The sequence below is a fragment of the Mesocricetus auratus genome, unplaced genomic scaffold, assembly GCF_017639785.1.
Source record: "Mesocricetus auratus isolate SY011 unplaced genomic scaffold, BCM_Maur_2.0 Super-Scaffold_6731, whole genome shotgun sequence".
NCBI classification, from domain to species: Eukaryota; Metazoa; Chordata; class Mammalia; order Rodentia; family Cricetidae; genus Mesocricetus; species Mesocricetus auratus.
The window spans coordinates 6024236-6051832 of NW_024429185.1; the positions used below are offsets into that span (position 1 = coordinate 6024236).

Sequence of the window (27597 nt, forward strand, 5' to 3'; positions counted from 1 at the left end):
CCATGCTAGTAATCTAAAAGGGAAATACCTACTGTCAGCAGGAAAAGCAGAGTTCATAGATATCAGGAATGTTTCTCCGAGCATGCCAAAAAATGTATCCAGAGGGTGTAGCTTGATAAGGCCAGAGTTACCCAATTAGCGCAGAGGAGAAAAATGACTCATGAGAGACAACACATCTGGGCTTCTAGGGAATAGCTCTGGACCATATCACCTATTACTGTTATATTACTTAGGTTCCCCAGTAGCAAATCCCATGCAAACCCTGAGTGACAACTCTTCTATCTCTGGACACCCTGCAGAAAATTCAGCACCCTGGACTGTCAAATTGTGCTTCTCCCTTCCTGTTCTGGCTAATATTCTCACGAGATTTCCCATTCTTTCACCAGATATTTGAATGATGTCCAGGGGATGTCAGGACTCAGGCTTTTGATGTAACAAACATGGTCTCTCTCTAGATGTTACTCATCTGCAAAGTTGGTTCCATAGCCTCATCTGCAAGCATTCTAAGGTACTATACAGCATTTTACCCATCTTTGTATCTCCCCTACTAAACTCAGAGAAGGGAACACTGTTGAGACTCATTTTTACTGTGTGAATTCAGTTGTCCAAGTCCCCTCTGAGTCTGTATGATGAGTTGGCTTCATCTTTCTTTCTAAAGTCTGATCGATTACAAATTTGGATACTCAAACTATCGACTGAGTATAAATAAGCCAGGATGAATGGAGCAATTTAGGAACTAAGAGAAGCATAGGAAACAGGGAATTGCCTTTAAGAGTTGGCAGTTCCCTGTGGAAGACAATAGGGAGGACTAGTTAGGCAGGTGGGCAATTCAATATAATTGGATGTGGTCGGGTCAGGAAAAATGGGTAGGAACTAGAGCATCATCCTAAGAGAAGATAAGCTAAAATAAATAGAACTAAAGGAGAGCATTCTAGATGAGTTAGTCATGTGTATGAAGTCTGGAATTTTTTCTAATGTTTAAAAATAGCTGTACCTGCCTGCTCCTGGAACACTCATGGGATTTGCAACCTGACATACCTGCCTGCTGAGTCATTTAGCTAATAAGTGTGATTTGTCATCTTGCTGATGATTAAACTAGACTCATTTTTCTTTCTCTGAATACTCTCCATTTTTAAGAATCTTAACCAACTGGACAACTTGATTTATTTAGCTGATTATGTAAAAGCAGTATTGTTGTGCATGTGATTTTTAAGGTGTTGCCAACTGTGAGCTCACATACTCCTTTATAAAAACCCCATGTTACTATAGAGAAGGGGGAAGAGGTAAGGATAAATGAGGCATGATCAGATGCCCCTGGTAGGGGCTGGCACCTGACTGGTGCCTGAGGAGCTTGCCAAGACTGAAAGAAACCATGGTTAATGAATGTGCCCCACTGTGTTTGTGGATGACTGAAAGGAACCAAAGAAAGGACTACTCGGGGTAGGTGGAAGCCTTGAACAAGAGGGCTGTTGTTGACTTGCCAAAGGAGTTATCTAGATAACCAGGGACCTTCTGAGCCACTTCCACCATAAACCCGATGCCCTTCAAAGACTGGTTGTTTCCACGTGTCATCTTTCATTTCCTTCTTTCCTCATTTAACGTTATAGTTGAGAATCTCATACAGAAGAATATGACCCCACCAATGGACGATACAGCGATGTGAGAAATAGAAATACCATGTTACCTCTACCAAGATCTACTGATATGTTAGTGTCAACCTATATAGGATAACTGGATTACAGATATAAGAAAATGATAGCCCTGTGTATAGAACTATGGATAGCCACATATTGGTATAGAGTTGGTATGGAAAGCAAAACCTCTCTAATATTCATTCCAAGCGCTACTTCTGAAGTTTCAATTTACAGTATTTTTTTAACTTTTCCTTTAGTCCCCTGAAAGTACATACTCTTTAAATTCCAAAACTTCTAAAATGTACTCCTTAGGATATTCACAAATAGGCAAAAAAAATCATCTCAGCTCAACAAAAACCTCCAGATACCATAGTGCAACCTAAATTAGGTGTCAGTTGGGAGGTTTGCATGCATTGAGTGCTGACCTTGGGTCACATTCTCTCATCCCATAGTCAGATCTGAAGGTAGAATGAGAAGATCTGTGCACCCATTGGTTCTCAGGTCCTGCTCTATCACCTGGCATGCATCCCTGGATGTGGGGCAAAGCCAGGAGTTCCAATGACTACAGGAGACAGAAGTTGGCCTGTTGCCTTGACAATGAGACTGGCTAGTGAGAACCAACAGCACTCTGGTAGGCCAGAGGAAAATGGCCCAAGACATGGAGCAGCCTACATTTTTGTTTCTAGCCTATTCTCTTATCGTCTACATAACTCATTTCTTAACCTTCCATTACTTCTGTTTTGAGAGTGATAAAAGCAGGATCCCTTTTATTTATTGAATAACTGATAACAAACTTTACTTTGTTCCTTTCTTCACCTTCCTTGCCTACTGGGAGAAGAGGGGGAAGCTGACCTTACCCAGTCTCATCTGATATTGGTTTAAGTCTTAGACTTTGCTACAAGCTGCAAGCATCCACCTGCCTCTTCTTTCTCCACAAACAGCTGCTGCTGCTGTAGGAGAGAGTGCATTAAAGAGGTTGGTGTGCACAGGCAGTGGTGGCGCACGCCTTTAATCCCAGCACTAGGGAGGCAGAGGCAGACGGATCTCTGTGAGTTCGAGGCCAGGCTGGACCCACAGCCTACAAAACAATACAGAGAAACCCTGTCTCGTAAAAAAAAAAAAAAAAAAAAAAAAAGACGATGGTGTGCTGGCCAGGAAGTTGGAGAATATGCCTTTAATCCCAGCATGGGAGGCAGAGGGAGACTGATTTCTGAGTTTGAGGTCAGCTTGGTCTACAGAGTGAGTTTCGGGACAGCCAAGGCTACACAGAGAAATCCTATGTTGATAAACAAGTGCACAGCAAGCTTGTGCTCTGCTTTCCTGGACCCTCACTTGCTCTATCCTCCCCACTCCCACCTTTGGGTCATACCATCAGCGGAAGTAACAGCAGAATTTTCCCCTGTGGGGAAAAGCAGGCAGAGGAATGAGGAAGCCTTGTTGTATTTCTCTTCTGCAGGTCCTCACTAGGGCAACATCCCGTGGCTGCTCCGTGGCACTGTAGTGTACATTTTACCACAAAGAGATACTGGTTAGGCACAAGAAGTAGCCCAGGCATTAGACCACACTAATTTCGTTTTGTCTGCCAAGGGCCCATGTGTTAGATTCAGTTACTGCCTCTGATGCTCTTGAGAGGAACCTTTGAGAGGTAGGGTCCCATGGCAGGAAGTTATATCATCGATAGGGTAGGGACACTAGCCTTCTCCCCTCCTTTTCTCTCCCTTTTCCTCCTTGTGTCCCTTCCACCCATTTTTCCTCCCCCTCTTCTTCCTCTACCATACCTCTTTTTCTGCCTCTGTCACTCTTCTCATCCCCAATCCCTCTTTACTTCCTGCCATTAAATGAAATCCTCAAACAGACACACCCCTACCACAACATGCTGGGCCACCACAGGTTCAAACCTATGAAACTGTAAACCAAAACAAATATTTCCCCCTTTTAAGTGTTATATGTCAAGTGATAGAAAACTAAGTCACAGTGATAGAAAACTAAGATTTCAGCCTAAGTGACACATAGAAGTTTTATGAGCAGCATCCAGTCATAATATAACTAATTATCTAAATACTCCAGGGGAATGACCAACCTCTTCTATCACTCATGACAGCAGAATATGTTCTTTCTCTTCAAATTGGGCAACTCCATTTTTTCAAAGAGATCACGCAGACTAGGTGGTTCTTTTACCCAAGTGAGGTCAAGTGGTTGATGGGAGTCAACATTAGGAATCTGGACAACCACCAAAGCAGTCAGAAAACTGCACATTAACGAAATCTCATGTGCCTACTACTACGATCCTCAGAGATCTCTGATATGTTCCTCCTATGATAGTCTTGTCCCTTAAGAGTTGAGGAAAAAATTTAAAAATTACAAAGAATGTCAATTAAGATTGAAATACAAAATATGTTGAGGACTAGAATGGCCACATGGTAGGGGAAGAGAGAGAGCAGCAGTGGCGTTTGGTGCCACACTTGAGCTAGAACTCCATGGGATAGAGGAAAACTCTTTCTCTTCTGAGTTATCATTTTGACTCCAAGAAGTTGCTATGGCTACTTCTGTCACTACAGCTACAGAATTAACTGTAGTCTAGGACTGGGAGATTGGAGAAAATAAGAAATAAAGGGATAACGTCTACCTTTTAATTGTAAGATTCTCTTGTTGCTTTTCAGCTACAGTATAGCCTCTCTCTGACTCTCTCTCTCTCTCTCTCTCTCTCTCTCTCTCTCTTTCTCTCTCTCTTTCTCTCCCCCCCATCTCTTTACAGTTATTACAAGGTTTGAATTAGGTAACATGCTATTTTAAATAACAAAGACACTTTACAGGTTCGGGAGAAAGGTGCTCTGAGACAGATTTCAGGTCCTTAGGTCCATTGATAATGCTGGCTTCCAGAGGCAGGGAAGCTGGGATGGGAGTTCCGACAACAATTCACAGAATGAAGCAATCCCTTACATGGACAGGCTTTAGAGGGAAGGAAAACTCTGAGCTTAGAAGAGAGGGTCTCCCAGTTTAGCAAATCAGTGATGGTGCTAGCTAAAATATAGGGCAGTAATTTAGGAAGTGAATCCTATTGTCCCCTTTCATTAGGGTGCTACATGTTAGTAGAGGTACTGTAGAAGGTACTAGGTAGGATATAAAGTGTGACTGATCCCTTCTACAGGGTCAACTTCTGTGATCTAACACTTGTAACATATGACCTATTTAGGTATTTCAAATATATACTCAGTCATCTGGAAAAGGGTAGATATAAATTGCAACAGCTTGCATAGAAAAACAGCAAAATATAAGTTGAACAGAATGTCAAGTTTACATACATGCATACATGAGTTCATTAAAATACGATGAAACTTATTTGAGAGTTAAGCAATGGAAATGTTAATTTTCTTTCATTATTGCTACTTTTTCATAAAAATAGGCCATACTCTCTTTGACACTTCTTGTAAATATGAGTTTTAATTGTTAGATGGATGTGTAATTCCTTATCATTTCTCTGATGAGTTTTGAAAAAATGCAAAAAAAATCATTCAGTTCTAACACATTGAATACAACAGAATTCCCTGCTAAAACACTCTTCCAACTTTGTAAAATACTGATTCTTGCTTTTTTCAAAGTAAAACAATTCACACATCCTTCTCTTTCTTCTTCTTTGTATTTTATTTCTCTTTTTCTTCTCTCATACATTACATCCTGACCACAGTTTCCCCTCTCTCCACTCCTCTCTTTCCCACCTCTCCTCTCCCCCAGATCTATTCCTCCTCTAACTCCTTTCAAATAAAAGAATGAGCCTCCCAAGGACATATACCAAACATGGCCTAACCTGATACAACAAGACCAGGCCCAAACCCTCATATAAAAGTTTGTCCAGGCAACGCAGTAGAAGGAAAATGTTTTCAAGAGGATGATAAAGAGTCAGAGAAACCCCTCCACTCCCACTGTTAGGAGTCTAACAAAAACACCAAGCGATGCAACCATAAGGTATATGTCCAGGACCTAGTCAGGCCCTTGCAGATGTCCTGGTTTGTGGTTCAGTCTCTGTGAGCTCCCCTGAGGCCAGATTGATAGTTTTTGGGGGGCGTTTCGCATGATGTTCTTGATCTCTCTGGCTCCTACCACCCTTCCTTGCCCACTTCCACAGGATTTCCCAAGCTCTGCCCAATGTTTGGCTGTGGATTTCTGCATCTGTTTCTATCAGTTGCTGTATGAAGCCCTTCTTATGACCATTGGGCTAAGCACCAATCTATGAGTATAGCAGAATATCATTAGGAATCACTTTTGGGGTTTTTTTTTTGCCAGTTGTGTTTGGTTCTATCCTGGGTGTCTGAGCTGTCCTACCTCTGGTTCTGGCCATCCAGGCAGTGTCAGGCATGGGCTTGGGTGAGCCTCAAGTTGGACCAGTCATTGGATGGCCACTCTGACAAGTTCTGCACCATCACTTCCCCCAGCACATCTTGCAAGACAGATTGTAGGTCCAGAGTTTTATGGCTGGGTTGATGTTCCAGCCCTACTGCTAGGAGACTTAACTGGTTATAGAAGATGATCAGTTTAGACTTTGTATCCACCATGTTTAGGAGACTTTGCTAGGGTCACTCTCATAGATTCCAGGGACTTTCCACTGCATTAGATTTCTACATCAACACCAATTCCAGTCATCTCTCCCAGTACTCTCTCCCTCTGCCCCACCCCCTGCCTGATCCTCCTTATTTCCATTCCCCACCCACCCCCAGTCCACCTGAAAAATTTATTCTGTTTCTCCTTCCCAGAGGGGAGATCCATGTGCCCACCCCCTTGAGCCCTCCTTGGGCCTGTGGATTACATCATGATTATCCTTTACTTAGCAGCTAATATCCACTTATGAGAGAGTACATACCATGTTTGTCTTTCTGGGTCTGGGTTACCTTACTCAGGATGATCTTTTCTAGTTCCATTCCCTTGCCAGCAAATTTCATGGTATCATTGTTTTTAACAGCTGAGTAATATTTCATTTTGTGTAGATGTTCCACATTTTCTTTATTCATTCTTCAGTTCGGGGGCATCTAGGTTGTTTCTAGTTTCAGGTTATTATGAATAAAGCTGTAATGAATATGGATGAACAAGTGTCCTCATGGTAGGATGGCATATCCTTTGGGTGTATGCCCAAGTGGGTATAGCTGGGTCATGAGGTAGATCAATTTCTAATTCTCTGAATAGTCACCATATTGATTTCTATAGTGGTTGTACTAGTTTGCACTTCTACCTGATATGGAGGGGTGTTCCCCTTGCTCTACATCCTCACCAGCATAAGCTGTCACTTGTCACATTTGCTTCTTGAATCTCCCATAAATGATCCCTGTGCAAAGGCTAGAGGAACACCCCTACTGTACTTCCTGCTACTGCTTTTCATCTTACACAAAGAGAAAGCCACATGAGAAATCCTAATCAGTGCTCTCAAATATTCTTGAATATTAATCTTCTAAATCATGGACATAATCATTTTCAGTTTTCTAAAGATAACAGGGAAGTGATGGAGAATTATCTACCCACCCGATGCTGAAAATTCACATTCCCACAATCCACAATTTAGATTCACCACTAACATTATGCCTTAATTTAGTTCAAATCTCTAAAATGTCAGCACAGTCCAATTCTTGTTTCCCCATTGAAATAGTTTTAAATGTAAATGAAACTGTGTGTACAGACTTCATGGATATGATGTCCCCAACAGGTTCAGATCTCACTCATCTGTCTCCAGGAATGTCACCAAACTTTTCCTCTCATGTGTTGTATCTGGTCTGAGTCTGAACACCCAGTGATCATTCCCTAAACTTCCTGTCACTCACCCCTGGCACCAGTGGTTATAGAAGATGTCCAGTTCAGGCTCTGTGTCCACTATTTCTAGACTTTGCTAGGGTCACTCTCAAAGATTCCAGGGACTTTCCACTGCATTAGATTTCTACATCACCACCAATTCCAGTCATCTCTCCCAGTTCACTCTCCCTCTGCACAGGAGCTGGGAGGTTCAAACCCAGAAGAACCATGAAGAGTTAAAGGTGTAGATGTCGCCTCACTCAGTTCCAGGCCTCAGTTTCCCCACGGGGCATGGGAGGGTGAAGTCTGAGGGTCTTGGAAAAACAAATGCAGTCCCTCAGAATGTCCACAGTATTTAAGGCTCAGGTGCACCCCCATGCCTTTCAGGAAAGACAAAAGAAAACAAAACAAAAAACCCACAAGCCCCTTTGTTTACTTTCACTGCCTGAAATCTCCATGGGTTTGCAAAGCACAAACTGAAGAGAGGAAGAAACCAGAAACTCTTTTGTTTCAGCCTGTTCCACAGCCTGCTGGGCAATCCACAGCCTAGCTACCCCATCAAGGACACCCATGTTTGCTGTCCGATGGGTCAATCCTGGGAAGGAAGCAAGATATAATGAAGCATAGACAGGCACAGACTTGTCATCCCAGCATTTAGGAAGCTGAGCACGGGGATTGCAGTGAGTTCCAAGACAGAGAGGGCTACAACATAAGGCCCAGTTTCAAAAACCACAACAACACGCACACACAAACAAGCAAACAAAAAACCTAAACCCACACAGAGATGCCAAAATGGGGAGCCAGCACTTTTGGGTGCCCAGTAGCCCTTCTCCTCCTGACAGTAGGGTAGATACTCTGGGACCTTGCCATGGCTATCACTCCCAGCAAGAGCCCCACTGGCTACCCTGGCTACCAGGCCTTGTGGGCAATACTTGGGGTCGTATATCTGCCACTCCAGCCTGAAAACCTAGCTGCTCTGTTTGGCACCCTGCTTATAGCCCACCTGTAGGGATATAGAAGAGTTGTCACACTTCTTGATGTCCATCACTGTATCACTGATGTGCCTGTGGGTCCCTGGAGCCATCATGCTCATCTGGTTAGCATACTTGTTGGTGTCCATCTGAAGGCTAGTGGTATGGTGGTCCCTTGGAGGCAGGATGTGGTTCTTGGGTTCATAGAAATGTCGTCCAGTACCTTAGGCCCTCGTGCCAGAGTGTCTGCCACACTTGTTGGTCCCATCTTTAGCCCAATGACGCACTGAGCAGCCTTAACAGTGGCATAATCGAGTTCCTTTCTTGTTTCTCTGAGTATTTGATTCTGATGTTCATACCACTCTGCAGTCCCTTGATCTTGGCCTTTCCTGCTAGTACAAGTAGAGACACTTGGACCTACATCATACTCCCAATCTCAATAAGTCATTGACCTCGAGCATGTCCAAGGGGTTCATGCTGAGGCTGAATATGGCCTTGTTGGAGAGGTTTTCTAGATAGGTCTGGAGCCTGGCTGCAGTTTGTTCATGGGTGTACACAGGATAACCCCATCTTTTAGACTCTTCTGGAGAGGCTTCTGGGTCCCTCAGTGAGCTACAGAGTTCTTGACCTCAGCTGAGAGCCAGTAAGACAGACACTTGTTGAACTGCTTGGAGCTCATAGAGCAGGACAGAGGGACATGGTGCAGGACAGGAGGACCAGAGAGAATGGAGCAGGGAACTGATTTTCTGATGGCATGTTACTTAAATACATTAAAATAAGTATATTACCAAAAGAGATCTAATGAAAGTAGCTGAAGGGTCTCAGTTAAAACACTGCTTGATCAGTGTTGAGACATTTTGCTTTGTTGCTTTCTTACCTGCTCATTGCAACATCTGAAAATGCTAAAATTATAAGTAAATGTGCTTTCAAAGAATGGTAACTTCCAGGTGAACGCTTACCTAAATTTATTTTTCCAGAGATTTTTCACAAACAAGATCATATAAGTATTGATTTTTAATGGCATGAGACTTCTGTGTATTCTATAATGGTTGCATGAAGCTCCTTTCTTTAATTTAAAGAATTATCATCATTGTGTGTGTATGCAAATGCACACACATGTACTTGTGTATAGTGTGCAGATGCAGATGTGCATGCCATGACTTGCATAGAAGTTAGAGAACAACTCTGAAGTTTGCTTTTTCTCCCTCTGCCTTTAGGTGGCTTCCAGGGAAATAACTCAGGTCCTAGAGAAAGTGCCTCTAACCACTGAGCAATTCCCCCTGCTCTTGAAGCTCTTTTCTGTAGAGGAGGGAAGCTGCCATATGATATATTTTCACTACGACGAAGAGGCAGTCAGTCCATCAGCTGGGAGTCAAAAGAGAGTTTCTGCTCTTTGTGGAGCAAATGGCTTTGGTTTATAAGAGTGACTGAAAGAGATGAGGTTCTTTCTACCTGTAACCTGTGCTCTGTTGAGGCTTACAAACCATAAGAGAGCAAAATTATAAACTGAGGGAAGTTCTCTGAAGAATAGGACAGGGGCCTGCAAAAAGGTTCATCTCACCACCAAGCTTGATGACCTGAGTTCAACTCTCTGGACCTTCATGATGGAAGGTAAAAATCAACTCCCACAAATTGTTCTTTGACCTCCACATGAGTGCTATGGCACATGTGTACACACACACACACACACACACACACACACACACACGCATGCATGCACACATGCACACACGCACGCATACACATGCAAAATAAAAGTAAAAAAATAAAATGGATAGAATGGATGATCCAATTTGCATTGAGTACCAGAAAAGACCTCCCTACAGTGGAAGCATTTGTATATTTGAGGTGCAGTTTCTGAAGCTGGAAAAAGCTTGATGAACTCAGGAATTTAAAAAAATAAAGAGCCAATGTGATGAGAATCCCAGAACAAAAACAGGAAGCAGCACACAGAGTCTTATTTATGCATGTAGTTTATTCCAAGTGCCATGGGAAGTCATTAAACAGGTTTGGACAGTTGGATGCTGTCATGGGACAATATTTTTAGAATTCTCTAATCTCTGTGTAGATAAGAGTGGGTATGGGCAAGGATGGAGACAGGAAGCAGTCTGGGGGGTTGTTAGTTCAGGAAAGAGAAGACAGGAGAGTAGAATCAAGTGTATTGTGGAGACAGAACTGAGAGACTGTGGTAAGAGAGCGTGAATTCAGTGAATACAGAGAACTCAAGTAACTGGGCTGTGGGAAAATCTGCAAAGAGACCAGTTGATGTTGCTATGGTGGAACAAAAGTGTAAGTAAGAGACCAATCGAGATGTGTAAGGTCTAAGGCATCTGCAAGTCGTCAAAGAGAAAGTTTAGGGAAATTAGTTTATAAAATAGACATCCCCCAGCCGGGCGTTGGTGGCGCACGCCTTTAATCCCAGCACTCGGGAGGCAGAGGCAGGTGGATCTCTGTGAGTTCGAGGCCAGCCTGGTCTACAGAGTGAGTTCCAGGACAGCCTCAAAAGCCACAGAGAAACCCTGTCTCGAAAAACCAAAAAAAAAAAAAAAAATAGACATCCCCCAATACTTTTTACTTTCTGTGGCTCAAGTTAACTATAATCAATCACTAGTCAAAGTCTTGAATGGAAAATCAAAAAAGAAACAATTAATAAAGTTTAAACAATTTTTAACACAGTATACTGCTACCATTGCTCTGCTATGCTGATTGCTGCTCTTACGATTATCTTACTAATCAAACTTTTCTACAGTTATATATTATGTGCAGAACGAAGTGTAGCTATGCTCTTATCCATGATGTCCAGGACCCACTGAGGCTTTAGCGATCTTGCATCTACATATCAGATGCCACTATTTTAGAGTCTTGAACTCTAGAAGATAGATTAGTATAGAAATAAAGGTTTAAGCCGGGCGGTGGTGGTGCACGACTTTAATCCCAGCACTCGGGAGGCAGAGGCAGGCAGATCTTTGTGAGTTCGAGGCCGGGCTGGACCGATAGCCTCTGAAACAATACAGAGAAACCCTGTCTCGTAAAAAAAACAAAAGAAAAAAAAAAGAAATAAAGGTTTAGAAATTACTGGCATATGGCTTTTGGGAACCTATTCCCCATGCTGGGTTGCCTCACCCAGCCTTGATACAGGGACAGGAGCTTGGTCCTGCCTCAACTTGAGGTACCATGCTTTGTTGACACCCATGGGAGGCCTGCCCCTTTCTGAATGGAGATGGAGGAGGAGTAGATGGGAGCGGTAGGGGGGAGGCAGGGAGAGGAACAGGAGGAGAGGAGGGAGAGAAAACTACAATCGGGATGTAAAATAAATGAAGAAAATTTAATTAGGTAAATAAAAAGTAATAAACACAAAAAATAAATTACTAGCATATCGAAGGTATTTAAATCCCTAGAAATAAGCAACATTTCTCAGGGAGAGAGTGTATAGGGACTTGTGGATATGTTGCGGTAAAACTCATGGCCTGGGAGACATCTGCCATGTAGGCAGCAGAGAAAGCTGAGGTCACAGATTTGAGGCATAGACAGGGGCCAATCAGGGCACATGCCAGTGGCACCCCTACTAGAAATGAGTAAAACAGACACTATTCTTTCTACTTTATGATTGAAAAAACTGTTTAGCAGGGTTGGATGAGGGGCCACTGTAAGCGTTTTGTCGGGATGGGTCAGGACAGGATGGAACAGGAGTGGGTCAGGTATTCTGGCACTCGGGAGTCACAGAATACTCAGTGTTACACAGCTCAGGTGGAAAGGTATCCTGGAGCTCAGGAGCCAAGGATACTGAGTGTTACACAGCTCAGGTAGAAAGGTATCCTGGAGCTCGGGAGCCAAGGATACTGAGTGTTACACAGCTCAGGTAGAAAGGTATCCTGGAGCTCGGGAGCCAAGGACCACCACAGGTTGCAGTAAGCTTGGCAGCTTACAGCCTTGCCTCAGAGAAAGGCTTCTCCGGTGTATCAGCTCTGCTCGGGCAGGACAGGGTCTTCCAGCTGGGGATGTTCGCCTAGTGTAGCAGTTTTGCTCCGCAGGAGGTTTCTCAGGCGAAGTTGCTACAGTTCAGCTCTGCTCCTGGAGAGCGGAGAGCGGAGAACAGGGAGCCGGGAGCAGAGTGTAACAACTCCGCTCTGCCAAGGAAGGTTTCCCGGGCAAGTGTTACAGCGCTGCTCGCTCTGCTCTGCTCTGCTCTGCTCTGCTCTGCCCAGGGTCGCCTCTGCTTGCTCTGTTCTGCTCTGCCCAGGGTCGCCTCTGCTCTGTCGCCGCCACAAAAGAAGATCTTCACCCGAAGCTCATCCAAAGGGGTTTATTGGAAGACAGCTGGACCAGTCAAGCTGAACATACACAGGGTTTATATAGGGATTAGGGAAGTTTTTCCAGAGTAGGGATTGGTCCGATTTCAGTGCTGAGCTCAGATTGGCTAGAGCTCTGCTCCGGGATTGGTTACTTTTTTACACAGGATTAGGGTCAGATTTGGCTCTGGTTTCAGGGCCAAAGTGTGTTTCTTTCTCTGGTCCTTTTTAGCCTTTTGCCTCCAATTTTAGGACCAGGGTACATTTCTTTCACTGACTCTGATTCCAGGGACAAAGTGTGTTCCTTTGGCACTGGTTTTAGGGTTAGGGTACATTTCTTTGGTTGTGGTTGCAGGGCCAAAGTGTGTTTCTTTGGCTCTGCTCAGGGTGTGTTTCTTTGACTGGTCCCTTTTCCCTACAGCCACGACAGTAGGACAGTGGTGGCTTGAAGCAGTAGCTGTTAACATAGTATGAGATACTACAACCCTGCCACACTCTAAGTGAGAGCCTTAGCGGTGCTTTAGTCCATCACATTGCCGTGTGCATCGTGAGGCTGCTGTGAACACACCTCATGTACTGTTCATGACTGAATGTTCATCACACACCGTTAACATCATACCTGATATGTTCATAATGATAGCAGAGTATTGCTACTGTCTTGCAAATGTGCTGTCATTGCTTCAAATGGTACTCCATGTACTTGCACAGGAAACCTTATTATAAAATACTTTATCAGATAACACCCCCAGCAGCTTCACAGATCTCGTGTGCATCACGTCTTATAATTGCATCAAGAAATCATGTCAAGCGATTGGCATCCACCATCGCCTTTGTGTATCATACTCTATGATGTTCTCACAATGGAGGAATCACCTAGTGATACATTTCTTAGAATGTATCCCCATGGTTGAGCAATGCATGAATATATTTTAGCAACTGGTTAAAAAAAAGCAGCTGAGTTAATATCAGTCCTTGTATGCAAAGGTTTGCAGAAAAAAAAATGCTAAAATAGCCACTCCATTAGGTGGAGGGTGTTTATTGTGGGTAAGAGGGGAACATATTCAAAGTCATCTGATATTTTCATAGCAGACAGAAAGAAAAACGTATTAGACATACCCAGGGCTATCTGGGAGGAAAAGGAGAGTTCAGGGAATGAAAAAATTATGCAGGTTATCAGGAGGATGAGGGGCTGTGGGAAGGGAAGTCTGTCAGATGGAATGGTCTGGAGTTTGAGACAGAAGGCGGATGAGAAGGGAGCTTGGAGACATTGTGGGTACTTGTGAGTAAGGACTGAGGGATCCTGGAAGCCAGCATGGACTTTGATCTGATAGGCAGCACAGATTTATGTCAGTGAAAAGCCATGTCCCTTCTGCCAGAGGCAAGGGAAATGACTGGAGGCGGGGGTGGGGGGTAGGGGTGGGAGGTACAGGTGGGGGGGTGGAGAGCAGTACCTGTTTCCCACATTCCTGAAGCGTGCTGGTTTTTATCTAACCACTAGAAATCCTTCTGTAGTCCAGATGAGTTCTTCTCTCGATATCTGGGCTGCCTGAGAACTAACAGCCCTGAGCCCTGCCAGAGGAACATAAATATGTGACCCGAGTCATCACAGCTGTAGGCAGAGGGGTATTTTTTGTTTGTTTTTGTTTTGAATTTTTATGGAAGCTTGGAAGACTGTGTCTAATGTGAGAAACATGGCTACTAACTAGTAGTAGGAAAATGAAGCTATAGGTAGAGGGGGCGTTTAGAGGAGGTAAAGCACGCTTGTATGTCAATAGGAACAGTGGTGACCGCTGAAGGTGCAGAGACAGAGACACAGTTTTAAAGGGAACATGACAAAGGAGCCTTGAGAGCTCGTCAGAACTCTCTGGAGGAGACGTGTGCGTTCAGAGGCAGGCTGGCCCCTGAGAGCAGGATGAAAGGTCAACAGCCATCTGGGACATCCTAGTTTCTTAAGTATACGCCAAGGTCATGGCCAAGGCACAGAAAGCTTCTACTTAATCTTGATTTTTAGAGTTTTGTCTATGTAATCCTTAATCTTGTTTTTTTTCCTTTTTATCTTTGTTCATTTATTTTTTTGAGTCCAAGTAACTAAGGAAGAGGTTAGCAAGCATTATTCAGGCCTATTTGTACCACAGGCTAAGTGCCACAGTGGTTACTTAGCTTCAGAATATGGGGAGCAGATAATGCCAGGCTCAGCAACTTGAGGAGACAGACTGACAGTGAGAAAGGCATACAGACACAAAATGTGCTCCGAAGCCCAAGTGAGCTGCTCGCTGCCTGCTGAATCTGGAAAGCAATGGCGGCTGCATCACAGACAAGGCTCCTGCTTAGGCGTTGGTTTGCCCCTACCCATCTCCATACTTATTACAGTGTCCATATAGAATTTTCTGTCCTTTCCAACAGGGGCATGCTCTTTAGTTTGTAATTCCATAACAGGCCAAAACTGTGATTTCTCTCCCACTAAGGGAAGCAGCTTCTGGACACATTTTAGGTTGAATCTAGATGTTCAGTTGCCCAGATTCAGGGTATTTAGGTCCATTAGGATTTAGGAGAGTGGAATTCATTTGCAAAGATGTATTACAACAGATTTCCTAGGTTGCCTTTGAGGTTTCTGAGTTTTATGTTTTGACATGAAAATGATGTCTTTTAAATACCTGAAGCTGAGTAAGAGATGTAAAGGAAGAGAGTTATCCTAAGAAGTTGTTGTAAGTGATCCCTTTTAAGTGAGGTTTCACCTCAACAAATAGCAACAAGATGCACAACAATCAATACCATGCAAGAAGAAAACATATTAGACTAAAATGTGCAGGTTTTCAAGATGATGGAATGAGTTTATGGAACAATGTATTCTTAATATGGCATGTAGTAACATACTTACAAGCAAATAACTTGTATGCATCTACACAGCTAAATGCTGAATTACACTGAGTTCTGTGTCTGCCTTTGTTTAGTGGACCAGCTTTCCGGTTAATCTGAGTGTAATTTGAATACAGGAAAAGGAACCACTGTGAAGATTAAATCTCTGCGGCCACAGGTCACAGACTGAAGTGTGGATTCCTCTGGGTCTGGGATTTCAATGTCTTTGTTCAAATTATGTAACTTGGCATCGTCAATGCCCTTTCTACATCTTGTGGATTTTATTCATATCTTGTGAATGAAAAACATAGTTTAATCCTTCAAGCTCAGGATTATAATGGCAATGAGCAGAAAAGACTTCAGGGTACCTGGGAAGTAGATGGTCTCATTATGTATGGATTGCTTCAGCAACACCTCTGCAGTTAGCAAAGGCTACGCTATCCCTTGATAATTTAGCACCGCTTGAGTCCTAGTGGATTAATGCATCAAGAGTCCATGTGTTCTTCATACAAATAAAGAGGAGAATGATCAATAGTGAGAGCCATAGAGAGGATTTTAACTAACTCTATCAAGAGATGACATATATCTGTTTCCTTTATGCTAACCAGACCTACATATAGTGCACTGTCTACCTATAAAGGGGCTGAACCTGAAGTCTTCTAAGGCCCCAAGAAGGAAAAGACATATGGTGTGGACCAGAAGTTTCTACCACAAATTTTCTTCCTGTTTTCAATATACATATTTATACATAATAATTATGTATGTATATAATATCATTATCCTTTAAACAACTCAGTTAAAAACTTCAGCAAGCCCAGAATTATAGATTTATATAACAGGAGTGAGCACAATGCTTATTATTAAGGGTCTAATTCATTGATATGATTCTATTTGAGAATTGTTTTAAGTCCCATTTTTATAAAAGATATTGATCATTTAATTTTTAAAAGTAAGCCTACCAAAACTAAGAATTCCCTGAACTAGACTTCATAGATATCCAAGTAGAGATGTGGGGAGAAAATGGAGATGGTTTGGACAAAGAATTTAGGTCCACGGCAAGATGACTTCAGAGCTCTGCAGTATCCTTTCTCCTTCCTGTCTTCTCTTTTTTTTTCTTTAGCACCTGCAATTCAACTTTAATATATGTCACAAATTGCCAAAACCAAGGAGACTTTCATAAACAAAGCAGTCTTCATCCCTGTATTAGCATATGCTATAGCAGACAAACCCCAATTATCAGTGGCTTAGCATAAATGGTTGCTTATAGTTCCTGTACAGCCCAAAACATGGATTTTCACAAAGTGGAAAGATGCTGTCACTGTGATTTGAGGACCGGGTTTACCTCATTCTCATGGCTTCAAGAATTAAACCTGTAACTTCCAAAGTGCTTGTCTATATCACATCAGCAAAAAGGAAAAGGTTTTGGAGCCGTCTGTGGAGGAGATTTCCATAGTCTGGTCTACCAACATTATATGTCATTCTCACATGCAGATTGGGCTAAGATCAGAGTAGCAGAGACTTAATGGTCCGGAAAAGGGCAAACCAAAGGAACTCTTTTCTGGTTTAGAAGATCAGACGCTTTTGTTCAATGAATAGCATTGGGAGCATTTTCTTTCAGGCAATGTCCCAGGAATTAATGATACTGTGGTAGAAAAAACAGAAACTCCTATCCTAATGGAATTAGTGATTAGATTTAAAGCATCTTTAGTATGTTGATGGCACCAACTAACTTTCAGGTCTGTGCCTTTAAGAAAATATTGCATATATACATAATGCTATAGAATGTTTAAGATAATGTTTATAAAAGAACTATTTGGAAGCAATATCAATAATACAAAAAGATAGGCATATACTACGTACTTAGTAAACAATATATTGCAGGTAAATTGAAAAAAGCATGAGCTACTATTATCAAAATGAATAAATACCTTGCCCATGCAAGGTTACATGTGCTAGTAAGTCCATCATTCAGAAGGCTGAGACAGGGTGATCAAGAGCTTATTGTTAGTCTGGGTTTCCTAGTGAGTTTCAAGACCAGCCAGAGCTTCAGAGTAAGAAGCAAGATCATTTATTTACAATATTATCATCATCATTTTCATAATAAAGACAAAATTGCAAAATCACAATGTTGTATTGAAAAAACAAATTGTAGAGTAATCACTTCTGGATTGGGGATACATTTAAAAACAATACTATGCATTATTTATGCATGCAAATATATATGAAAACAATTTCTAATGCACTGGGGGCTAGGAAGATGGCTCAATGAATAAGAGTCTTCGCTATACAATCATGAGGAGCTGAATTCAGATCTGCAGCACCCACATTAAAGTCAGCAATGGCCACTTGTGCCTGTTACCTTGGTGCTGGGAGGGAGGGGAGCTGGAGATTATTGAGGCTTGCTGCCTGCCAGTCCAGCTCCAGGTTATGTGACAGGCTCAGTCTCAATAGAACAATAAAGCAAAGAGTGACAGAGCAGGACATTTCACATGCTCCATTGGCCTTCACTTGGGTATGCATGGGCCTGCATACCTACATATGTGTGTACCACAAACACAGGCAGCATTCAGTTGTATACACAAATACACACACACACACACACACACACACACACACACACTTTCCCTGAGAAAGATATATATACATTTGGACTGTTTTTCTCCATAAGAAAGCAACAAAGAGAAATGGATGGGGGAGTTATAGAGAATGTGAATCATAAAGTATGATTTCTCGGAGAATTTTGAAGTAAGATTTGATTAGACAAACTAGATGCAAGTCTACAGGAACTTAACATATCAACTCTATTTTGTTATTACATTTGAAGTGGTTTTGGTTCCTTATTTAGCTGGAGTCACTTCTTCCTAGCTTCATCTCACTCCATCCTATCCCCAGCAAACATCCTGCACAGCCACTAATTAAACCCCTTGGCTACCTATTAGGACCAGAAGAGGACTTTTCCCTTCGTTCCCCATCAGCAAAGCATGCAAAGCAGATTGGAAAGGGTGGTGGCGGGAAGGAGAGAAGAGCAGAGCACAAGTGTTAGTCTCCCAGCCAGGAAGGCAGTAGGCAGCAAGAACGTGTTGATAGCTCATAGCAGTTCACCTTGCCTGCCTGTGTTTACAGATGGCCTCCTAGCAGATGTGTTGTAGCCTTTATCATCTGGAATTCAACTCACTAGACCCTTCATTACCTCGTCTGATGGAAGGGAGCTATGGATTTTATCTGGTTCCAGAGAATCTAAAACACTTGCACTTTTGAGACTTTCAGTGACAATGCATGTGCTGGGGTGTTATAGAGTCAGTTCCTCTTGGAATATTTATCTTTTATTAAGGAAGATGTCAAGCCCTCTGAGTCATCCTGATCCAACAGGCTGATTCTTGTATTGGGAAGACATTTCTAATTGTACATGTTTTGAATGTGTGATCGCTAGAATATGACTGTGTACACTGGACAGCTAAGCTTTCTCCTTGAACTGAACAATGACAGTTAAAGGAAAGGAGGTGAATTTGTAGCCCCTGTTATTTTCCTGGCTGCATGCTGTGTATAAGGACTCAAGGCCAAGATGTTATTTGGTCCAAGGTGTCTTCTCCTTGAACTGAACAATGACAGTTAAAGGAAAGGAGGTGAATTTGTAGCCCCTGTTATTTTCCTGGCTGCATGCTGTGTATAAGGACTCAAGGTCAAGATGTTATTTGGTCCAAGGTGCCTCACAGCCCAACAGTGTCTTCGGAGGTTATGGTTTCTCTGGTTTGTGTTTTCTGTTTTCCATTTTATTGCAAATCTCTGTATCTCTTCATTTTTATCTCTTCATCGTATAACACACCTGGCCATGAAATCAATGCCCCAGTAATTTTTCCATAGGATCTTACATTTTCCTATTCTGTCTTATAAGATGAAAAGGGCTTGGGTGTTTACATATATGTGTGTGTGCTATGTGCTTGTTTGTGTGTAGGAGTGTTTGTCTGTGTACAGGTATGTTTGTGTGTGTAGGTGTGTGTAATAGGTTGGGAGGGATAATTCTGTCTTCTTGGCATGAGTTCCAGAAACATCTTTTATCTTTACTTGTTCTTAACATCTGCTCTGCGCTATTCTATCATTTCCCATGTGTCCTTTACCCATTTAGATCTTCCTAATGTGACGTCAACACTTGACTTTCATTCTTCTTGGATTCTAGCTCTAGCTACAGTGTTGAAGTCTGTCCATGGTCTTATTAGTTCAAGGCAATGACCTTGTGAAGGTTATGCCTAGATTTACTTGTGTGGCTGGGACCTGGCTCTCAGCTATTCATCTCATAGGTGACCTTCATCTGATACAACCAGTGAATATGTAATTCCCACTAAGGACTGACATGTGCAAAGCATCTACCAGTAAGTGGGGACAGCCTGGCTGGCCCATTCTCTAATGACATTCAAGTCTGTACCCAAGTACATGGTCTCCCCTGGTAGGACTGGTTTCTGAGTCCTAGAGCACTTGATAGACTCACATAGAGCTTTCTGGGATCATGGCTTGACTTTCATCCATCTCCAGGTTCCTAACAACTGGAGTCCCCCCCCCCCTTTGCCCAGACAGTCAGTACCACTGGACTCCTTCCCAACACTGGACTCCTTATTTAGATGTACTGACACCAGCCTCTGCCCATTCTTCAAGCTCTGCCTTTAAGTAGGAAAGCACTCTTGGAGGAATTCCAATAAATATATTTATGTCAAGTCAATTCTCAGCTCTTGGCACTTGCTTTTATGACTTCCTGTGTATTTTTAATGAACATTCTGGCATTCTTACAAAAGTGGCTTTTCTATACCATCTCTTCTTTCTTCAAGATCACTTTATTTATTTGAGACAGGGTCCTACTTTGTAGCCCAGGCTGTCTGAAACTCAGTATGTACCCTAGGTTGGCATCAAATTCCATTCCTTTCTTTCTTCTTATTATCTCCTACTTCAGCGCCTTTCCTAGGAAGGGCTAAATGCAGACATATTGTGAGCGCCTAGTACAAATATTCCACTTCCCATTTCTTGCCATCTTCATCTATTCTTCTTTTCACCTGTTTTCTCTCTTCCTTTGTTGTAGCACTGGGGGAAGTTTTTCTAGTGCTTCTTAGAGTTAACCCATATACCTGTGCTCTAGCATTCTTTGTATCTGAGCTGGGAAGTGATTTAGCCTGTTATTTTAGATTAGTGCTGTGTGTCTTTACCTTTCAATAAGTGTGTACATACACTCACTGTAGGGTACCTTAGATATAATGATGACTAAAACAGAGTTCCTATGCAGGAGAAGAAGGTAGTGTGATACTGACTTGATTGTGTGGTAAATCAGCATGACATAACAAATAGTCCTGCAGACCCTCGTCAGAAAGAGCAATTACTCTGGAGATTCATTTCCTCTGCTGCTCCTAAGTTGCTTTCTCCATCCCATCAGCAGAATAAATAGAAAGGGATGAGATTTATGCAAGACCCTCATTTTCTTAATCTGATCACCCATACAGGAAAGATTGCTGGGTGCCTACTGTATTGTGTGTTGGTAGATAGTTGATGAGCAAAACCAGGCAATCGTTGGGTTCATAGGTAGCTGAAATGACAAGCGTTCATCATACAAATAAGTCTGAGTTGTATTGTGTGCCGTGATGCAGTGAGTATGGGCAATAATGGAGTGCATAATAAGTCATGTTCACTGATTCCACAAGCAGGGACCCTTCTCTACACACGAACAGTAAAACTAAGAACTGAAGGGTGAGCATTGGCTATCACAGCAGAAATAGGAAGGGAAGAACCACCTTGAGGAAGTACACCCCCATAGGAAGCCTGGCCTGTGTGGAGCCTTTATAGAGGAAGGAACCTGATGCGGACATGAGCCTGGCAGAGGCCTAGAGAGGTTGCCAGTGGGACAGAAGGCTCGGCACAGGCGGATCAAGCAGAGCTATCCCAGACAAAACCATATGGAGAGTGACTTAAGAAGATGCCTCTCTCTAAATCTAAGAACCAGTGAGACACTGAAGATCTGCTCAGAGGTCTGCATAAGCAGATGTTTGGGTAGAAGAATGTCTAGCATTACTGTGTGGAATGCTATGGGAGGGTTTGAGTAACTGTGGGGAAACCGGAGGAGTGCTGGCCTCAGAACCAGGAGGTGTGAGTTATAACATCAAGTCTTATGAGCCCAAAGATCTTGAGCAAACTCCCATTGTTCTTGGGCCTTGGTATTCTTTTCAGGATATCAAGACAGGTGAGCGAATATTCATGACAAGCTCATGATCCACAGGGGTCTCATGAAATTTTCATTTTTTTCTAAACCCCAAATCCTTTCTTTTTCTAGTATACTGGTGGCCATGTGAGTTTCACGCATAGATTATGGAGCCTGTAACATTTCTTCTGCTCAGAGAAGATAACTGCAAATGCTTAGAGGTGACTGTGTCCCTTAATGTTGAGCCTTTTATTTCTTCTCTTTTGAAAATTAGTCTTCCAACACTAACTCAGCAAAGCTGACATGGAGTCCTACATCATAAATAATGAGCTTCCAGACTAAGAACTAGTGCAGGCTCTATCAAGAGTAGATTGGCATGTTGGGGCAAAATGTTGTTTGAGAGTCCTGGCTTGTTCCAGATGTTCACTTCCTGTTAAGTACTAGCTGAAACTAGAATTTTAATGGCTACATTCCTTCCCTTGTAATCGTTTTTTTAAGTACTATTAATGGTAAATAGTCAATTAACAGGCTGGTATGTGTTAGAGTTGGGACTCAAAGGCAGGGAACTTTACTTTAGAGCCGTAGTTCCCAGGTTGTGGTGACCCCAGCCAAAAAAACATTTTCATTGCTACTTCATAACTATAATTTTGCTGTTGTTATGAATCATAATGTAAATCCTTGATACGCAGGGTATCTGATACAGGATTCCTATGAAAGGGTCCTTTAGTTCCCAAAACAGCTCATGACCCACAGGTTGAAAATAGCTGTCTTAGAGGCTCATGATGCTTTCGAAGCACAGGGAGTTCAGCTGCCCTCTTGTTTGTGTGTAAGACTGCAGGGTGGGGGGATCGTTTCCTCTCTCTTGGAAAACATCACCTACTTTTAGAGAGTAGATTGTGACCCCCACACTCATGTTACTACCTAGTTCATACCACAAAATGTAAATGTGTTTGAGGATAAGGATTGTTAGGAGGTAAGAAAGGTATAATAAAGTTGCCAGGGAGAACACTAATACAATATGGCCGAAGCTATACACAGGCAATCTCAATACTCTGGATGCAATGGCAGGAAGGTCAAGAGTCAGAGGGTAGCCTGTGCTACATATTTAGGTTCCAGGCCAGCAAGTGTGACTCTGATATGAGACACAATGGCTTTCCAGGTAACAACAGCTAAGGAAACTTGCAGCCTCCCGAGCCATGAGACCATGAATTGTGGTTGGCAAAGCTTCCCTGTCTGTGGGACTCCTCTTCAGCAGCCTGAGGAAAACACAGGGACTCAGGCAGCAGTCTCAGTTGATGCGAAATGAGACCTGATTGTGCGTCCTTGTTTCCCTGCTCTTACAGAATAAACAGTGATGGTTTTCTTTTGTGAATGAATCTACTTAGAGATTCATAATCAAATTATATCCCTCCAACTTTCAGCTCAAGACTTTACAGTGCTACGCTCATTGGCCACTTGCCAATTTTGAGCCTCATTCTCTTTCCTCATAAGCTAGCGCGTTGGTGGTTACACTGCTCAGAGTACTTAAGCTATTCATTCAGGAGCTGAGTTTTATCTTTGCTCTCTACATGCTCAAGGCTGCAACCATTTCTTCAGATATCTGACTTGCAAAGGTGTGGGCTTTCCCTGGGGAAACAAAGTACACTCTGCTCTCATAAAAAGATCCTATAAAAGTGTCTCCAGGTGCCCCTCTGTCCCAGGCAATAGATCTGACAGGACTATATGCCCAGGGGGAGAGTGTGAGGCCACATCTCTTTGAAGAGCCGAAGAGCTTGGCTCCATTGTCCCACTAGACTCCCTGACTTTCAGGTTCATTTAAGTCCCAGAGGGGCATCAACAAGCCCATTGGTGTCACCCTGGCTGCCACTTCTGGCAGAGACTTGTGCAGAATGAGTCCGAAGCTGTCTGCCCTGGATCTTTGAAGTCTTCTAATGTGCATGCCACTTGTTTTTAGGTTTGGGCAAGCCAGGGCTACTGCATAACCAAAGTTAGAAAGCAGATTTGCATAGTGCTTCATTTTTCAGCATGTCTAATCGAAAGACATTCAGTGGCCAAACTGAACTGTGAGTAGACATTATCTATCACCAGGATTCTACTAGCCCAAGACGTCAGTCCTAGGACAGAATGCAAGTATCTCAGGGACCTTTTACTAACATCTTCTTGTCATTAAGGAGGAGAGGGACAGATCTTGCTGGTTGATTCGTATTACTCAACATATTACTACTGAGTACTTCCTTGTGCCAGGAGTTATGCAAGGTCCCAGAGAACAGCAATGACTAGACATCTTGGGCTCTGTCCTCAGGGGTCAACAGTGTGACTCAGAAGGAGCAAAAGGTGTTTTCTCTACCCCCTACTCACAGCCTTTAACTCTCATCCCTTTGTCTTTTCTTCCATTCATTTGTTGCCTGCACGCTCCTAACACCCAGGGCTTTTCTACGGAAAAGGCTCCAGAAGAGAGGCGATGCTTCACTCAGGCCATGAATCCCCACTAAGGGGTTTTATCCTATGAACAGTATTGATACTTGTCTTTAATGGACCCTTTACTTTAGGGATCCCCAATCCTGGGTGTGATGAAAACTGTTCTCTGAACCAGCTCTGCAGTATTCTGGAGGTCCTGACAAACATCTCTCTCGCATGCACAGGGAGCTGCAAGGTCGGAGAGGCATCTCAAGGCTTGCAAATCAACGGTGAAGTTTGTCATTAGCTAATCAGATACTGACTGCCACTGCATTTCTCTCTCTGCTTAAGTTCTTAAGTACCTTGTCTACTCGGGCACCACACTTAGTTGCTGCTTCCTGCAGAGATTTATGACCCCATATCCATAGGAATAAAAGTCCTGCTGGCAGTCAGCCCCAGAGAGGCAGCGGGGGTTTGCAGAGAATCACTGAAAAAAAATGTAATTGCTGGCAGCTGCTAGCCCTAGGACTGCCAACCATAAAATTTAACCCTTCATTATCTAGGTATTATATGGGCAGAGACCTCTCTTGATCTAAGACAAGTGTTCACCACAGTCCTGTAATGGAGGACTGTGTGCCTGTCATTACCCATTTGAAAGCTTTTGCTTCTGTTTTAAGAGTAACCAACCATTTCCCCTGCTCAGACTTGAATGATGGTGAGTGCTGGTGTTAAATACTGTTCAGCAACACCGACAGGATTTCTTTGAAACTTCTTTTGTGAGCTTCAACAAAGCCCCGTCAGCTCTCACTGAGGAGTTAGCATCTGCAGCTCTATGCAGTAATCCAGCATTGCATCAGGCTTGGAAGAAAAGACAGCTTGTCTTGCCTTGAAAACTCAAGGCAAGTTTATGCTGCATTCCAGTATTTCGAGAGGCAGAACCGAAGGATAAAGTGTACAATGCCAAGATTGGGTAAGAGTGTGCTCAGCCCTTTGTGGAGTCTGACCTCAGCCAGAGGCATGGTTCTGAGAACACAATCTATTTGTTCAATGAATAAACGAAAGTTGGAGAATGGAAGGTGTTCAATACTAAAATGGTGGATAAATGAGGATCTCTGCCAAACTGAAGACAGTAAGGTCAAGTTACCTCATCCCTATATAATGCAACATTCTTATCTCCTATGGGGTCATCACAGTCAGGGCTCATTTAATGAACAAAACTTCAAACTCATTTCATCTGTAATGGTCAGTTAAAGACATGGCAAAACAATGATGCTTATGCATTAAAGGGAAACATTCAGACTCTAGTACTGATTAGACTAAGGCAGGCTGGGTGGAGAGATAGCTCAGTGGTTAGAAGCATCTATTGCTCTTGCAAAGAAGTTGCTTTTGGTTTCTGGCATCCACATCAGGTGGCTCACAAACACCTGTAACCCAGTTCTAGGGGACCCAATGCTCTGGGAGCACTGAAATTCAGGCAGGCACACAAAAATCTTTTTTTGTAAAAATAAAATAAAAATCTTACACCAAGCAAACCTTGAATTCACCTGCAAATAACACTATATGCCTCACAGATGATGTGAGTATACCTGAAAGGTGCCCAGGAAAGCTTACTAGCCCCTTCTAGTTCCCCCCAACCACTCACCTCCTCACCCCCGCCAGAACTGGCTGACTTTTTGTAAGATCAGTGACTGTTTTTGTTTGATATCTTTCTATTTCTAGGATTTTCTGCCCGTTTTATTGGAGAAAATATTATTGAAGCGTGAATTATTACCTTTCTCTTGTTCTGTACAGAGATGTGATCTTTGTCAGTCCTGGAAAACAGCTACTTAGAGCTGCTGCTTTCAAGAGCTCTGTGCTGTTGCTTGGAAACAGCTTTTGTTTGTCCTGGAAAGAACCTTGGCTGAGTTCAAGGGACTTCAGCTACTGCCTCAACTGCTTCAAGACTCCCGAAGAATGGAAAGTAAGAGATTTGAGAGGGATATAGGAATGCCCAGGTCCTTCAGGAAAAGTTTTCCATTGTGCACAACTCTTGTATGTGTGTTTGTATGTGGCCTATGCATGTGAATACACATATGTGCACCCATGCATGCACATGCAGAGGTCAGAGTAAGATGTCAGGTGTCCTCCTCTGCTGATCTCCACTTCATTCTTTTGAGACAGGGCTCTCATTGAAGCTGAGCTCACTGTTTGTTTGTTTTTATTGTTGGTTTTGGCACAAAAGCCCCAGGGACACCCCTGTTTCCATTCCTACCCCTATCCCCAACACCGGGGTGACAGTCACTTGTGGCCATGCCCAAATTTTATATGACTGCTGGTTATCTAAACTCAGGGGTGCTGTTACCTATTGAGCCATTCCAATCACCCCCATTCTGCTGTGAACAAATTCAGGGGTACTCTTACCTACTGAGTCATCCCTACCACCCCCCCATTCTGCTGTAAATCTTAATTTTATTCATCAGACCCTTAAAGTTTTCTTCCTATGACCTGTAAGAAATAAAGTCACTTCTGTACAATGGCATTCAAAGCTTTTTACACTTTGGACCTTATTGTCCTTCAAAGTCTTATCTTCTTTCCTTGGAATATATATGTCTATCATGTGACCTTCCGCATCTCTCCACCCAAATCCCATTCATCTCCAAAGGACCTTGTCTATGAAATTTTGCAGTACCCCAGAGCAAAGTTCGAATGGTACCTTTCAAGGTCTTTCAATATCACAGTCATTTTCACATTTTATTTTTGTTTCTTTGGCCTCACTAGACTGAAAAACAAAAACAAAAACCCAGAGCAATGGTTCTCAACCTATGGGTCAAGACTCATTTTGCCAACCTCTATCTCCAAAAAATATTTACATTACAATTCATAAAAATAGCAAAGTTACAGTTATGAAGTATCAATGTAGATAATTTTATGGTTGCAGGTCACCATGGCACTAAGAAATGTGTTAAAGGGTCACAACGTTAGGAAGGTTGAGAAGTATTGTCCTAGAGACTGAGATCTCGTCTTTGTGGTCTTGCTTGACTAGATTAAAGGCTATGGAATAAGATAATAAAGAACAGAAATAACAGGAAGTGGTTATTAATTCCAGCACTCAGGAGGCAGAGGTAGGTGGATCTCTGAGTTCAAGGCCAGCCTGGTCTACAGAGTAAATTTCAGATCAGCCAGAACTACAAAGAGAAACCCTGTCTTGAAGAACAAACAAAGCAAAAATAGAACAGGACAGAAGGTAATTTATACTCATTTGACTGCTTCAGTGGGGCTGGAGAGATGGCTCAATGGTTAAGAGCATATGCTGCTCTTCCAGAGGACATGGGTTTGATGCCCAGCACCTACATAGTGGCTCACAATCATTTGTGACTCCAGTTCCAAAGGATCCAAAGCCCACTTCTAGCTTCTGTGGGTGCCTAGACAAATGTGATACCCATATATACACTCAAGCAAGGCATTCATACATGTAAAATCAAAATAAGTAAGCCTTAAAAATAGCTGCTACATATAAGGGAGTGTGC

General features: G+C 42.8%; 1 protein-coding gene and 1 pseudogene across 1 annotated transcript in view; one reads left to right on the forward strand and one right to left on the reverse strand.

Annotated features, from left to right (window-relative positions):
• The window catches only part of Psd3 (pleckstrin and Sec7 domain containing 3), a 435804-nt gene that overhangs the window by 18322 nt on the left and 389885 nt on the right, over positions 1 to 27597 (forward strand). The window lies entirely within an intron of this gene.
• Positions 7544 to 9056, reverse strand: LOC101828466 (annotated as a pseudogene).